The 15,184-nt window shown below is 32.1% G+C and overlaps 1 long non-coding RNA gene across 1 annotated transcript in view; it reads left to right on the forward strand.

Moving 5' to 3' along the window:
- Positions 1-4,348: 4,348 nt before the first annotated feature.
- The window catches only part of LOC125121012 (uncharacterized), a 31,361-nt gene continuing 20,525 nt past the window's right edge, over positions 4,349-15,184 (forward strand). The window contains exon 1 of the long non-coding RNA XR_007133373.1: positions 4,349-4,397. This is a non-coding gene — a long non-coding RNA (uncharacterized LOC125121012). The remainder of the gene's footprint in view (positions 4,398-15,184) is intronic.

Here is a 15,184-nt window from a genome sequence, read left to right on the forward strand (position 1 = left end):
CAGTGATGTTGAACATTTTTCATGTGCTTGTTGGCCATCTGCACATCTTCCTTGGAGAAATGTCTACTCTGGACTTTTGCCCATTTTCAATTGGGTTGTTGATGTTTTTGCTGTTGAGTTGTGTAAATTGGATTATAGGAAGATGTGGTATATATACACAATGGAATACTACTCAAGCCATAAAAAAGAACAAAATAATACCACTTGCAGCAACACAGATGGAACTAGAGACACTCATCCTCAGAGAAGTAAGTCAGAAAGAGAAAGATAAATATCATACAATATAATTTATATCTGGAATCTAATACATGGCACAAATGAACCTTTCCACAGAAAAGAAAATCATGGACTTGGAGAATAGACTTGTGTTTGCCAAGGGGGAGCAGGAGGGATGGGATGGATGGGAGTTTGGGGTAATGAATACAGACCTTTGCCTTTGGAATGGAGTGATATCCTGCTGTGTAGCACTGGGAACTATGTCTAGTTACTTCTGATGAAGCATGATAATGTGAGAAAAAATAACATATACATGTAGGTGTAACTGGGTCACCGTGCTGTATAGTAGAAAAAAATAATGTGTTGGGGAAATAAAAAAAAAAATATATATATATATATAATGAACTGAAAATAGAATACTCTTTACATTAGCACCACAAAAATGAAATAGTTATGAAACTTACAAAAAAGATCTATATGAGAAAAACAGCAACAAAAAAAATCTGATAAAATCAAATAACTAAACAAATGGAAAGATAGTCTAAGTTCATGGATAGAAACTCAATATTGTTAAGATGTCAGTTCTTCCCAACTTGGTTTATGGATTCAATGCAATTGCAATCACTATCCAAGCAAGTTATTTTATGGATATTGACAAACTGATTTTAAAGTTAATATGAAGAGGCAAAGGACCCAGAATAACCACCACAGTATAAAAGAGAACAAAGTCAGAACACTGATACTACCCAACGTCAAGATTTACTATGAAACTATTGAAGTTATTGTGGTATTGGTAACATAATAGAAGAACAGATTAATGGAACAGAATAAAGAGCCAAGAAATATATCCATGTAAAGATAGTGAACTATATTTTACAAACGCAGCACAATGGAGCAAAAATAGTCCTTTCAGCAAATAGTTCTGGAACAACAGGATACACACACACACAAAATTAGATGTATCTACAGAACTTAGAGTTTTCACCAAAATTGTCTCAAAATCTATCACCAACCTAAATGTAAAGTACAAAACTATAAAAATTCTAGAATATTATGTAAGAGAAAACCTAGATGAACTTGAGAATGGCAATGACCTTTTCAATAATAAAGGTGTGATCGGTGAAATAAATAAATGATAAACTAGACTTCATTAAAATTAAAAACTTCCCTGTAAAAGATAATTTTAAGATAATAAGAACACAAACTGGGAGAAAATATTTGCAAAAAACACACATCTGATAAAGTACTGTTATCCAAAATTTAGAAACAACTCATAAAACTCAAAAATAAGAAAGCAAACAATCCCATTTTAAATGGGCCATAGAACTGAAGAGATAACCTCATGAGGATAATATATAGATGGCAAAATATGAAAAGTACACTACATCATATGCTACTGGAGAATTGCAAGTTAAAACAACAATGTATATCACTATATATCTATTAGAATGGCCAAAATCTGGAACATTGACATCAAAGTCTGGTGAAGATGCAGAAACAGAGGAACATTCATCAGTTGTTGCTAGGAATGTGAAATGGTACAGCCACTTTGGAAGACAGTTTGGTTATACCTTATAAAACTCAGCACTACCTTACCATACAATCCAGCAATCATGCTCTTTTGTATTTTCCCAAGGAGTTGATAATGTATGTCCATACAGAAACCTTCACACGGATGTCTAAAGTAGCTTAACTCATAATTGCCAAAACTTAAAAGCAACCAAGATGTCCTTCAGTTGGTGACTGAATAAAAAACTATAGTACATTCAGGTAACAGAGTATTACTCAGTGCTAAAAGGAAATGAGCTATCAAGCAATAAAAAGACATGAGGAATCCTAAATATATATTACTAAGTAAAAGCAGCAAACATGAAAAGACTGCACACTATCTGATTCCAAATGAATTACTTTCTAGAAAGGGAAAAACTATAGAGACAGTAAAATGATGAGTAGTTGACAAGAAAGAAGGAAGGATGAACAGGCAGACCACAAAGGATTTTTAGGGCAGTGATTTTGTTTGATACTATTGTGATGGATACATGTCAAAAACTATGTGTCAAAACTCATAGAATGTACACCAAAAGGGGACCCTAATGTAAACAATGGACTTTGTGTGACAATGATGTATCAAAAGTCAGCATTTGTAACAAATATACCAGTGTACAATATGTTCATAGTGGAGGAGGTTGTATATATGTGGGAATAATGAATATACGGAAATTCTCTCCTTTCTGGTCAATTTTGCTTTGAAAATCAAAACTCTCTAAATAATAGTTTATTTAAAAAAAAAGACAAACAATGTTACATAATAATCATCAATGGCAAAACAAATAAACTAATATGTTATAATAAGGCATATTTTGTATTACATATACTCCATAATTTATAAAGAGTGATTCATACAATTCACAATATTCTTTTTTATAAAAGCCAAATTCCAACCAATGCTTCTTAGCCAATGCTCCTCAAAATAAAAAAAAAAAAAAACCTCTGGCAGGGGGTTCATGCTATCCTTTTCCTGGTAAATATAATAGCAGAAACCACTGTAGACCACTAGACACAGTCTCTAGCCAAGAAGTTCATATGAACAAAATTTTGACTTGCTGCAGATGAAGCAACTTCTATAACATTGTAGTCACTTTGGAGTAAAACAAGATTGTCTCATAAAAAGCAATGGTTTATACTCATTAGAATTCACTAGTTCTCAATTCATCCCACTCCCTCCCCATCCTCCTTGGCTGTATTAACACTGGGAACTATGTCCAGTCACTTACGATGGAGCATGATAATGTCATAAAAAACAATGTATACTTGTATGTGTAACTGAGTCACCATGATGTACAGTATAAAATTGACAGAACACTATAAACCAGCTATAATGAAAAAAAAATAAAAATCAGTACATAAAAAATTAAAAAAAAAGAATTCACCAGTTTTCACTCAAAAGTAAATAAAGACTTATATAAGGAAAATCTCTCCACACTGGAGAATACAACTTCAAGTAAATACACCTCACATCATTGCATCCTGTGAAGTAAAAATTTTGAAAAGCAATGTTATTGATTGGCCCAGAATACATTTTAAAAGCCTTCTGAATAAAAAAATAACAGAACATTTAATAAGTTCCTAAACTGTCTTAGGTTCCAGTACACTCACTTACAATTTCAGACTATCATTTTTTGGAGAAAAAAAGTAATGATTGACACATCCTAGGGACATGGTGTAGTAAAACCAACTTCAGCTCTCTGTTGGAATAGTAGAGCAGTTTGGTTAATTGTTATTATTCTATAAATAGATTAAGAGGATTTAACTACCACATGTGTTTCAGCAAATCAAGCTTTCTTTTCAAGGTATAATGTTTCTCTTCATATAAAGCTTACTAAGTTTATAAAGTTAAGTTACAACTGCCAGATGGACAAACATGTAAGGACACAGATACACGAGATACTCAATAAAGCTTTCTAATCTGATAACTAGCAATGTGAAGCAACAAACCAAAGCACATGGATAGATGAAGAAGGGAAAAAAAAGCTGGACCAAAAAATATATACTGCTTTACCCTAGTAATAAATGCTACAATAGAGTTCAAGTAAAAGAAATCAGGACAATGATCTAAGGGATAATAAGCAGTCCTGGAGAATTGTCAAAACAGGAAAACCACACTTTATTTCTTTATAACTTTATAAAATCTTGTTAGTCATTTTCCCCATTCCCTTGTCAAGATTGTTTATGTTTGCCACATTGTTTTTATTATTTAAAAATAAGAAGAATGAAATAGGCCTTCTATGAAACAAAGCATTCAACCCTGCTTTGCTTCAGAGATAGATATTTTTTTTTCTTCATAACCACAAAAGCTGCATTTGTCAACTACAGGTGACAAGAAATGGTTAAACAGTTGTGACTAGTGTCTTTGTCAGCTAGGTTCTCTGTATGCCCTCCCAGTAGGGATAGGGGCAAAACAAACTGTTCAAGCCCTCATAGGAGGTAGAGGAAGATCTTTAGGTGACCTTACCCTCATTTCATCACCAGACACAAACCTAGCCCCCAAACATGCACACACACTCAAATGGGAAACAAAACAAAACAAAACTAGTGTGCGCCTGCACATGCACACACAGGATTTGAAATCACAGCTTGAAGCCGGGAGCAACAGGCAAACGGGAAGAGTGTGGTACCTTCAGGTAGGTGCCAATAAAAGAGCTGATCTAATGATCTGATCCCTGGCCCCCTGTGAACCAAGCTGCTTGCTCTGAGGCAGAAATCTTAAGGGGGCTAAGATTGTTTCTGGTCAGTTACTCCCCTTGGTGACAGGCCAAAGCAGAAACAATCCTATCTGGAGAAAAGCTGACTGAATTTCAGCCTGCAAGACTTAGAGATGAAAATCAAGTAGTGAGCTACTCACATACACATTTTTCATTTGATTTGCTTTTCATTCTTCTGGCAACACAGACCTTTATTCTGAGATTACTTTTCTTCTTTTTAAAATATATCCTAGAAAATAACCTTACCGCAGGCTCTTTTGGTGGAATTTTAATTCGTAATTTTTCCTGAATGGTAATATTTCTGAGAACTTAAAGGGACGCTGACAATTTTTCACAATGATTTAATGGAATTATTATACCATCCATCTCTGCCCTCCATTGTTGCAATTGAGAATTCCTTATTATCTAATTTTCATTCTTTCTTCTGGTTTTCCTTTCTTCTGGCTGCATAAAATATTTTGTTTTTTTGTGTTCTACAGTTTTACTTTGATGTGTTTGGACTCAGATTGATTTTTGTCTATTCTGGTTGTGATATGTTACAAATCCTGATCTGTGAATTTTTATTTTCTTTGGTCTTGAAAAACTGTAGCCATTTTCTTTCAAATATTACTTTTTCATTTTCTCTCTCACTCCATGATTCTACGCTGACACATTTTAAATCTCTGCATTCTTTCACATACTCTTACTTTCTCTCTCATGTATATTTTTTCTGTCTTTCTGTGCAGCACATGGAGTGATTTGTTCAGGTATACCTACCAGCTTACCACACTCCATTCAGTTGTGTTTTCATTGTTTAAGCCATCTAATACTTTTTTATTTTATATTTTTAATTTCTGGAATTTCACTTATTTCTTTTTCAAATGTATTTTTTCATTTCTGGCAATTATCTTATCTGTAGTTCTTGGAAGACGTATATATTGTTTGCCTTGCCTTTACTCTGATTAACAACTCTGGCTATGAATCCAGACAAATACTGTATTAAAAAGACTGATGGTGACACTGATTAAGGAGATGATGAAGTAGGAATATTTTCTCTATCAAGTTATATTTTCAAGCTGTAATAATTATCACAGTGTGGAATTGAACAGGACTAAATAAACAGACTGAAGAGAACAAAGGCCCTAGAAAATGAGCCATACATAAATAGAAACTCGATACAGGGACAAAGGTGTTGCCATAGAGCAGTGGTAAAAGGAGAAACTATAAAATGATCCTGGAATGGTTGGCATACTTGTGGAAAACAAAAATGTGATCACGTATTAGCTTGTTGGAGCTATCATAGCAAATTTCCAGAGACAGGGTGGCTTGAAAATACAAATGTATTTTCTTACAGTTTGGGAAGCTAGCAGTCCAAATTTAAGGTACTGGCCAGCTTGGTTTCTCCTAAGAATCTTTGATTTGTAGATGGCCACCTTTCCATTGTGTTCTTACATCATTTTTCCTCTGTGGCATGTTCATCACTGTGTCTCTTGGTTCAAACCTTCTCTTCCTATAAGGTCACTGGCTATATTGGATTACGGTCTCTCTTAATGAATTCATTTTTAACTTAATTATCTCTTAAAAAACCCTATCTCCAAATATAGCTACATTTTGAGGTACTAGGGGTTACGGCTTCAACTTAGGAATTTATGGGGACATATTTCAGCCCAAAACATATCTTACAGAAAAATTAATTACAAATGTACAAGGAAATTAAGTGTGAAAATCAAAATTTTATTCAGCTAAAAATGTAAAAAAGCATTTTTCACCATGGAGTAGGGATGTATAGGTTAAATGAGACTCAAATACACACTTACACACATATACACCCCAGACTGATCAATTGACTATACTAACATTGTAAAAATTCTCCTTTTCAAAATACACCACAAAGCAATTGAAAAATAAACCACAAACTGGGAGAAGACATCTGTAATATTTATAAGCTATAAAAGGCTAAGATAACATTCAGTGGAAATTAGAATAAGAAGTATACTAAGAAGTATAAATTTCCCTATTATACTGATATATTTGGAATTTCTTTTAGAACAAGAATTGATATGCTTGAAAAGTTTGCAGCTTCAATAAAGATTATAGAAACATTCTGTAATTAGCATATCAATTAATCCAGAAAGACAAATAATTAATTGCTAAGGATTAGAGATATATCCCAAAGATGATTAAAGAGAAGACATCTCTGAATTTCATTTGTGATAAACTAATCCCTTTGGGTTGATGAGCTGATCAATATGCCATTTCTACTCCTCTATAACCATTAACATAGGTCAGTGACTTTTTATTTTACTGATAATAATGTACTCTTATAATATCTAGATTTAATTTTAAAATGGTCTGAATGACAACCATTACTTACTATGCAATTTCATTGTTCATTGTTCACTGTTACGTTCTCATTTATATTTGCTTTGGTGCCTTTACCACTTTAATTGCAGTAAACTAATAGAAGCCAAAGACAGTATTGGCTTCTATTATATTATATTATAGTAATATATTATATAGTAATATATAATATATTAGTAATATATAATATATAGTAATATATATTATATTATAGTAATATAAACACATTACTATATATACATATATATATAGTACATCACTGTTATGTGAGGACTGGATGATATCAGAATATTATGTATGAATAAATGTCCTCTGGTTTAACTAGAGGAAAATGGTGAACTAAATCATTTATCCGATTTCAAATGGCAACATAGATATGCCAAACTCACAAGCACCTGAACAATCGTAGGAGTACAAAAGCCACACTATGAACAATTTAGTTTTTCAATAAAATGTCAACTCACAAAACAAATTAATCCTTCTGATCAAAATGTTACTGATTTTCTAGTCTTACATATATGAACTTACAAATTTCCTTTTGGTTTGGTAGTTTAGGTTTTAAGAATTTACCGTTTATATTTAAGAAACAGTACTATAGTAGTTTTTGTGTGGAGTCCTTAGGGTTTTCTATATATAGTATCATGTTATCTGCATACAGTGACAATTTTAACCTCTTCTCTTCCACATTGAATTGTCTGTCCAATTGCTGTGGCTAGGACTTCCAATACTATGTTGAATGAAAGCCTAAGAGTGGGCTTCAAAAAAAAAAAAGTAACAGTACTAAAAATTAATTTAAGACATATATGAACAGTTCTTTTAATGGCATTCATACATTACCTTTGAGAAATATAGTTTTATATTTTTCTTTCCTTTCATATCTTTTTTTTCCTAAGAAATGAAGTTATCAAAGATATAAAATGTTTCTCCTGCAGAGAGGCAAACTTAACAAGAAGTACCTCTAAGGTCCTTTGCACTTCACAATTTTGACTCTGAAAATGAACTACAAAGGGTACAGATATTCAGATGTTCTGGTCTACGACCATTTTAAACTTAGAAGAAATTTGAATGTACCAGTTATTTTCTATTTTTAATTTTTTAGACAATCTTTAACTTCAGATAACTATTTTTCACAATTTAGAATTATAAATAAATAAATTTAGTTACAACGTGAGACATAAATATACACCAAAGATACTCTATGTATCATATCTCTCCAGAAGAATCACTCTCTGTAACTATAGCACATCATGACTGCTACAGGATCTCATCTAGAATAACATTTCCCACTAGGGGTAAAATTTTCCTTTAGAACTTTGAACAAGTTTCTTGAGCCCTTAAGGTATATTGAAAGATTTACTGACCAATGCAAATAAATAGAACCTGAAGTAAATTCAGTTTAATCTAAGAAATAATTCACATTATTCAGGTTCTAACATTGTTATTAGAAATAGCTGGAATTCATTTGATTTGGCCATAAATTGTTCATGTATAAATAAGAAAAAATATCATTCCTTGAAAAATTAAATGAGCATATTTTAAAAAAGAATGGAAACAGGTAGCTAAAAACAAAATCATAAAACTACTGAATAATATGCTGTAATATAACCACTTAGCTAAGATTTTGCATATTACTTTTGCAAGACAAAATAACATATTCTGCATCCTAATGCATGAATATTTATATGTCAACCTTTGAACTTTGAAAACTAATTCCCAATTTGAGATTAATTAAATGCTTATACAGCACTGTCACAAGTACATTTAAATTTTCAAACAAGCCACATGGTATATAATGGAAAGATCTTGGGCATAAAAGTGAGAAAAGCAGACATTCTGATTCAGCTCCTGGACTTAACTGTATGCTTAACTTTTAGTTGACCACAAAAATTATCTGAGCATCAGTTTTTTTCATCTATAATATATATAAACCTTTAATCACAGCAACTGCAAGAATTAAATACTATATAATAATCCTGGCCTATGCAAAGCTCATAGTAGTACAGTAATTATTACCCCTTCCATGTCCACACCTATCTTTCCATAACTAGAATGCAAGTTATCATGTTTTATTTATGTTTGAATTTTAAATATAATCTCTGGCATGGAGAAAGTGTCCAAAAATATTTGATGAATGAATATGCATTGTCAACTTACTGCCTAGGCTTTCATTTCTCACTAGTTGCCACAGAGAGGCAATAGAATTTTGATTAGACAACTGTTTAAACAGATGCTAATTTGGTACTGAATGTTTTACATGTAGAAAAATTATACTTGGAAATCTTAATTTTTCCAATTACGTAAAATTGTTACATATAGATAGACATCAGCTACACTGATTTAGTTTATATGCATTAAATCTACTACACTAAAAATGTAGCTATAACTACATTTAATATTTACATATATACTTACAGTTTACAAAATATTTTCACATGTCTCAAAAGATCAGAGAAAAGTGTTATATTAAATATAATTGGAAAGAAGACAAAGAAAGAAATTTATTTTTTGCCACCAATTTTATAGTAATAGCTGTTTAATGCTAAGAATATATAAGTTTTCTATTAGGAATTTTATTTATTTATTTATTTATTTATTTATTTTAGGGCCACACCCACAACATATGAAGGTTCCCAGGCTAGGGGTCCAATTGGAGCTACAGCTGCCAGCCTACACCACAGCTCATGGCAATGTCAGATCCTTAACCCACTGAGCAAGTCCAGGGATCAATCCCGCAACCTCATGGTTCCCAGTTGGATTCATTTCCACTGTGCCACAATGGGAACTACTTATTTGGTATTAAAAATTCATATTTTCTCTGATAGATTAATATGATAATAATAGGGCTTCATTAATTGTATCTTCCAATGAGTTTCAAGCTATGAGAGAACCAATTTAAATCAAATTAGTTTGCTATACTTCTATAAGAATTTCAAACACACATATAATAAGTTCTATTTTGTAAAAATCATCATTAGAAGGAATTATCATTAAGTTTAATCCATATTAGAAATAATCTTCGTGTTCAGTACAATTTGAAATGACTAGAGTAAATTAAGTGCTACACATTTCATCATTTACTTTATCTTGAGATCTCCAAAGATATACAGTCATTTTTTCAGTTTACTTCAAAAAAAAATAAAGTTTCAAGTACAAGAGGAATATATCAAAGAGAAAATATAAATAGTAAAAATACAGTGAAGATGTAGACTTTCCAATATATAATAATTTGAAATTTTCCATTTTAAAACACTTAAAAAGTGAAATGGCCTCAGTTTTCACATAGAAATTCCTTTCATATAGAACATACAAAAAAGACACATTTGAAATAAGCTGCTCAAAAATCATAATTATGGCTAGCCAGGTGGGCAGTAGAGATTAGAAAGGGGCAGGAACAATTTTTTATAGTGTTGATGATGTTGTTTTTTTCACTAATATGTTGTTACATGGGTAACTTCAGTTTATGACAGTTTAACTAGCTTCACATTTATGTTTGCTCCTCTATATATTTATTATTCCTTAATAATAACTTCATACGAGTTCCCATTATGGCACAGGGGAAACAAATCCGACTAGGAACCATGAGGTTGCCAGTTCGATCCCTGGCCTTGCTCAGTGGGTTAAGGATCTGGCATTGTCGTGAGCTGTAGTGTAGGTCACAGAGGTGGCTCAGATCTGGTGTTGCTGTGGCTCTGGTGTAGGCCAGTGGCTACAGCTCCAGTTAGACCCCTAGCCTGGGAACCTCCATATGCCATGGGTGGGGCCCTAAAAAGGAAAAATACACACACACACACACACACACACAACAACAACAATTTTATAAAATAAAGGAAGAGATTTTTAAAAATTCAAAGAAAAGTAAAGAATTAGATGGCAAAGAAGATACATAATATGAAAAATATGAGTTTTTAAGGAAGAAAATGAAAGCAAGAATAAAGTGAAAAATACTAAAAATTGTAATTCAGGAAAATACTCTTGAGTATTAAAGGCAATTAAAATGATATATTGGAAGGGTGTTTCATGTTCCTGAGAAAATAAAACCAGAACTGCCAACAATGAAGCATACGTAAAAAAAATCAGTAGAAGTCAAATATATAACTTGAGGCAGTCAAGTAAAAGTATCGAGTTAAAGAATAGAGTAGGGAATTAAGAAAGCAAATCTTCATCATTTTTCAACCTTAATTATTTAGGCCAGAAGAATGTGGACTAAAATATCTAAGATATCCAAAAAAGAAAATATGAACTAAGAATATTATATCTGTCAACAGATTTTCAAAACTAAAGGCTAAAGAAAAGAGTTATCAATGTGTAAGATCTCAGGAAATTTCTTGAAAAATTTATTAGAGTACAAGCCGTAGGCAACCAAACAATAGAGAAAAATCAGCATAAAGGCTAGTGGTGAGCATTACATATATGACTAAGAATAAGTGTGAATTATAAAAAAAAAGAGTATATAGTATTTAATCCTAGAATTGCTGACACAAGCGGTGGGAGGAGTTCGTAGGACATTTACCAGGATAATTGACTTGGAATGAAATTAACACTTAAATTAGTATATCTCCCTACTTGTTCAACACACTTAAGTTTAGCAGCAAATATCTATCAGAAAATTAAATAAGTCTTCACCATGGAGTAGGAGAAGCAAGATGATCAGTTGTTATTTCTTGAGGTAGTTTATCATTACAAAAACAAACAAAACTGATAGGCCAATAGGTTCTCTCAAATAAAATGTCACCATAAAACTAAAAAAATACCAAAACAGTGGGATAGCGTATTCAACGAGAAGTATTAATGTCTTACCAGCCAAACAACATAGAAAATTCAGAATAGTTCCATGAAAAAACTCAGATACAATTTTTTTAAAAAATGAAGCACTTGATAAATCATATTTAAATAAAAGCAATATATAGATTGAACTGCTAAGTAAACCTACAGAAGAGTTAGAGAACCAGAGGACCAAACAAAGTTCAATTCTATCACAAAGAAAAAAGGATGGACAAAAAATAAAATATATGGAATATGGTCAGTATTTCCATCATTAATCTAAAAGAAGTTTCATAGAAAGATTGGTGAGGAAATTAATCAAAAAAATAAAAAAGAATATTTCCAGAACTGTAGACAGATATGAATTTATAAATTTCATGTGCTTTTTAATTGCTGACCAGAATGCATTTTTATAAACAAGGATAACTTCACACGTCTTTACACAATTTTAGAAAAGCAAGAGAAAATAAAAATTGCAAAATCACTCAGACACAGATAGCAAAATTAAAAGTATGATTACAAAGGAAAAAATGTAAATTTGGTATGGAAGGAAGGGCCATAATGGAAATTAGAAGTAAATGAAACAAAATATAATTATTTTTAACCTGGCTTTCAATACAACACAGCATCCAAGCAAGAGAGAAACAAAATGATCTTTTGAGATATATACTACAAAAAGACTACTAATGGAAGAAATACAATCTCGTGAAATTTCAGCTTTACCTATTACTGGGAAGATTGCATAAGTAAATGTCTAGGTGAAACATCACTCTTGCATGCTCAAAGACTCTTCAAACTTAACATGCTACACAAATAATAGAGTGTGTCCTATCAAAATAATTATTTGTAAGCTTTCTCAATATAAATAAATGCTTTAAAAATACCCATTCAGTTGTTCAAGCTATGAAGTCAATACTGTTACTATAAAACTACCAATACAAAATTACCTTCATATTAATACAAAAGTAATAGCCCCACGGTAGAGCACTGCTTTCCATTTCATTCTTTACAACCTCTAGAGCAGTACTAATGAAAGTGTAGTCCACAAATTATTTGTTAGCAATCTGGCATGAGATAAGTACAGAAATTGTACAGAAATTGAGTGAATATTTAGAAATCCTTATAGCCATTTAATATAATAATATATATCAGCTGAATCTAATAATAAAGCCAGGATTACACCTTTGTGTCTCTGACAGTTCATTTCGTAGTACCTTATTTTTATTTTATTTTACAAAATGTTGGTCTATAATTGATTAGTGATCTTTAAAAAAGGTCTTTTACCACCAATATTATGAAAAATACTGCTATAGGTCATATTTGTTATATCTAGTCATATCTACTGCTCTTAATTTCTACCCCACAACTGCTACAACACTGATATATACATAGGAAAACTATAAGATTAATAGCTCTTCTGTCTGCTTTTCAACTTTCATTCTTTGTTTTCTCTTAAATAGCTATAAGAGTGATTATAAATAAATAGATAATAGATGTAAATAGACAGACGGTATATATATATATATATTACATACAATTAATTAATTCATTGTAGAAAAATTACTAAAAGTTATAGAATTTTATTTTATTTTTTTGCTTTTTGTTGTTTTGTTTTGTTTTGTTTTGTTTTGTTTTTTGCTATTTTTAGGGCTGCACCTAAGGCATATGGAGAGCCCCAGGCTAGGGGTCAAATTGGAGCTACAGCTGCTGGCCTATACCATGGCTCACAGCAAGGCCAGATCCTTAAGCCACTGAGCAAGGCCAAGGATCAAACCTGCATCCTCACTGAGCCACAAAGTGAATTCTTAGAAATTTATTTTTAAAATAATTTATTTAAGATATCTTTTCTAACATAAACATGATATACTATAGCAATCTTCTCAAAAGATTTTTAATCTATTTTATTAATTTCCTCTTCTGTATCTATCAGCTTTAGAAGTATTTACTTTTTCATTGCAATGATTACATCTTGAATGAGAAATAATATCTATATTAAATACCCATTGTGATTATATGCAATAAGAAGAGGCATGCAATAAAATCAGTTGAGAAAAAAAACATATTTCTTAGCCTCTTTTACCAATTGGTGTGGCTGTACCTACAGTTATAACCAATTTGAAATAAGCAGAAATTACTTGGTTTCACTTTTGAGAGACTTCTTTGAAAGAAGGCAGAGAAGCAAAGAATTATTATATTATTATTTAGCAAGTAAAAATTAGAATGACAGTTCATTTTCTTTCTTTTTTTTTTTTGCCTTTTCTAGGGCCGCTCCTGCGGCACATGGAGGTTCTCAATCAGATCTGTAGCCACCAGCCTACACCACAGCCACAGCAGCGAGGGATCCAAGCTGTGTCTGTGACCCACACTACAGCTCACAGCAACACCGAATCCGAAACCCACTGAGCAAGGCCAGGGATCGAACCTCAACCTCATGGTTCCTAGTCGGATTTGTTAACCACTGAGCCAGGACGGGAACTTCAGACAGCTCATTTTCAAAAGAAACAATAGATACTTGTAAATATTGAAATATCTTTAAATTTCTTAAAAATAACTTTGAACACATAAATTTATACCTATAAAACAATCTTATAAAAATAAAAATAATAGAAACAGACTCACAGACATAGAGAACAGACTTTTAGTTATCGGGGGCGGGGGGGAGGAAGGAGTGGGATGAACTGGGAGTTTGGGGTTAGTAGATGTAAACTTACATTTAGAATGGATAAGCAATGAGTCCCTACCCTACAGCACAGGAAACTATATCCATTCTCTTGGGATAGACCATGATAGAGGGTCATATAAGAAAGGGAATATATATGTATGATTGGGTCACTTTGCTGTGCAACAGAAATTGGCACGACATTATAAATCAACTATACTTTAATAAAGAAATCCAAGAATGAATGAAAGAAAGTAGATTACACCTTGGAGTATGACAAAGTACCCTATAGAAAACCAGTGCTCCATCTAATAACTAGAAGAAAATATATTAAATAACAACCACATTAGTAATAAGCATTTATTTAAATTTATCAGATAACTAAATGAGACCACAAGAAATAGAAGAGCAAATTCCAGAGATGAGTTGATATTTGGCAGTTGCATTTTTTTCTTGCTCAATGTAGGACCAGAGATTTAAAACTTTTGACATTTTCTAGACAGAGGAACACTTCTGGTAGATAGAGAAATCAGGAGGGCTTTTGTAGTTTTTCAGTAATTGAGGAACAAAGTTAAAAGCTAAGGCGATCAAGATCCTAGTGAGAAAAAAATAGCCAGAGAACTGAGCTTAAATGAAACCAGTTTTCTACTCACCTTACTGAAAACTTTGGAAGACACATGAGTAAAGTAGATTGAGAGGTAATACAAAAACTTCTGAGTATACAGAGGTTTTGAATGTCTTTATATCTTAAGTAGAAAAAAAACTAATCAGTTCAGCACATACCGTGGAAGGTACACCTGTGAGGAATGGCCTCTCTCTAGGAAAAGCAGAAAAACAGACATAGATGGAGTAATAACAAATGTACAAAAGAGTTTGGCTCAGCTGTTTCTGACTGAATTAAGGCAAAGATCCCCATTCTATCTCCCTAAAAGAGGAAAGGGTGACC

Source organism: Phacochoerus africanus, chromosome 2 (assembly GCF_016906955.1).
Source record: "Phacochoerus africanus isolate WHEZ1 chromosome 2, ROS_Pafr_v1, whole genome shotgun sequence".
Classification (NCBI taxonomy): Eukaryota; Metazoa; Chordata; class Mammalia; order Artiodactyla; family Suidae; genus Phacochoerus; species Phacochoerus africanus.